Consider the following 2,500-nt stretch of genomic DNA (forward strand, 5'->3'; position numbering starts at 1 on the left):
CTGCAGGTTTTGTTAAAATTATCTTGCCTGCCCCTAGCCAAGAATTCTCTTGTGGGGTAAACATTTGCCCTGAGTTGTAGGGCGGTTATTATTTTCCTTTGGGGGATGCTTCTGTTGTTGCCAATCCAATTATTACTGATCTTGTCCCCTTCGAAGTTACTAATACCTCGGCCTTGAGATTGTAGTTTGATCCATTTTTGAAATTCCTGTTTTCTCCAGTTACATGGTTTGGGATAATAAACATTTAGTCTAGGCCTCTCCCATTCTGTACCCCCATCCAGATCACTCCCTTCCTCGGACACAACCAGGACTGACTGCGGTTCCCAGATACATGGAATCTTATCTTTATCCCCTCCAGCTGTGACCCATAGTTTTGAATATTCTTTCTCGATATTTTCATTCCTTGCCACAGATCTAATGATTTCATCGGAGGATTGTGCTATTCTGTGCAGTCTCCGGGCCTGTATGCTAGGAATTAGTGCAGTCAGCCTGGTTATGCCTAGGCCTCCGTCCCGGGTTCGAGCATATAACAATGCATCGCATGTGCTCGGGGGGAGGTGTAACCACAACTTGACAGAGTTTCGAATTGTCAAGTCAAGCACTTCTAAGTTGGTGACTTTTGCATTCGATTGGTCTGCTAAATATATTACTCTAGGGATGGCGTAGCCTTTCAAGATGTCAACTTTCTGGCAGGGTTTTAGTGGCGCCTTGTCAATCAGATCTAGCCACTTTTTCATTTTTGACAGTAACTCTGGTTTCGCTAGGCCCGACCAGGGGTCGATTTGTAGGCCCAGGTACTTCTCAGAGTCACCCGGCGCGATTAGTTTTAAGGGGGTGTTGTTGATGGCCCAGGCCTCACAATCATTGATGGTGTATGAGTCTTTGGTGGGTTTTATAAAAAACCCATGACATTTTTCCCCCTGTATTTTGAGACCGGTCAGATCGCAGAAGGTCTCCAGGATTTTAATATTTCTGTTCATACCATCCCAAGAGCTACTTAGCAGAACCAAATCATCAGCAAAAGCCATAGCTGTTATGTTCTTATCACAGTGTTGGTAACCATATCCGCTGTTTTCCAGCTTACACAACAGGGGATCCAGAGCTAAATTAAACAATAAGGGAGACATAGGGTCACCCTGTTTGACACCGATGTGAATTCCAATTGATTCGGTGCGGGCTTTTTTCACTTGGATAGATGTTGTAACATTCCTATATAATTCAGTTATTAATGCAATGATATGCTCGTCCACTCCCTTCTGTTTTAACACCGATAGGATATGGGAGTGATTGACAGAGTCAAAGGCTTTGGCAAGATCGACAAATACTACCCCCAAGGCATGATGTTCCTTTTTAGCATTTTGCATAATAAGCTGCAGCAGTTTTAAGTTCTCTGCACAGCCGGCCGATTGAATAAAGCCTCTTTGCCTCGGATTAATAGGACATGCTTTGGCTAGCCTGGCTGTTAAAATTCTTGAGAATAATCTCAAGATGGCTGAGCCAATAGTAATTGGACGCCAGTTATTGATATCGATTAGGCGCCCCGGATCAGCTGCTTTGGGTAACAGTACAGACCGACATTCTTTTACCTTGTCAGGGACCTCACCAGTTGTTAGCCACAGGTTGAACAGTTCAGCGATGCGAGTGAAGTCTGGGTCGATCTTGGCCAGGTCCTTCACCTTCACCCCATCAGGTCCTGGAGATGATTCAGTGTTCATCTCTTTGATGTTTTTAGCAATTTCTTTTGCAGTTATCAAGGGTTCAAATGCCGTGTTGTCTGCTAGGCCCGAAGAACGAAAGTCTGCCAGTCCCTTGAATGTTCCCGGTGACTCCCACCTGGATTTGAACACCCTGTGTATTTCCTCCAGAGGGATATCACACTGGGGGGATTCCTTTTCGTCCAAGATGATGCCGGCCAGCTTCCCCCTGTTCAGATGAAACAGCCGCTGGAATCTCAGGAATGCACCCCTCCTCCGGGCCCTCTTTTTCATCCACTCTTTCGAGTGTTTTGAAGAGGTGGCGATTTTGGCCTCCCGGATTTTTCGGGACTGGTTGGCGTGCAGCTCAGCAGTCCTCCGATGTAACAAATTATAATATTCGTCGATTGCCTCCTTGCTTAAGGATAGGTGGTCTTTGCCTTTGATCACCTTTTTAGCCAGGTTGTGAAAAAAGTCCTTTTTCTTGGATGTTAAACTTTTTGATAATATTTTCTGGTAAAACCCTTTAATGTAGTTTTTCTCCTGCCCCCCCAAGTCCTCGGGTTGCTCCCGAATTGGCACAGTCTCTGTAACAGTTTCTGTAATAAATTCCAGTTGTTTTGCAGTCACCGAGTTGTTCAGATCTCTTCTTTTATCACTAATTTGTTTTGCTGTTTTGGTTGTGATGTGCTCTGCAATAAGTTTGTTGATGTTCTTACTCCCCTGAAATTTTTTGTCCAATATTTTCAGCAGTTCTATTTCCTCCTCAGTCCAACACTGCTTGTGCTTGCCCCTATTATTCTTTT

The 2,500-nt window shown here is 44.6% G+C and overlaps 1 pseudogene; it reads right to left on the reverse strand.

Moving 5' to 3' along the window:
* The window catches only part of LOC133628173 (28S ribosomal RNA), an 8,988-nt pseudogene that overhangs the window by 2,117 nt on the left and 4,371 nt on the right, over positions 1-2,500 (reverse strand).

This window comes from Colius striatus, chromosome 28, assembly GCF_028858725.1.
Source record: "Colius striatus isolate bColStr4 chromosome 28, bColStr4.1.hap1, whole genome shotgun sequence".
NCBI classification, from domain to species: domain Eukaryota; kingdom Metazoa; phylum Chordata; class Aves; order Coliiformes; family Coliidae; genus Colius; species Colius striatus.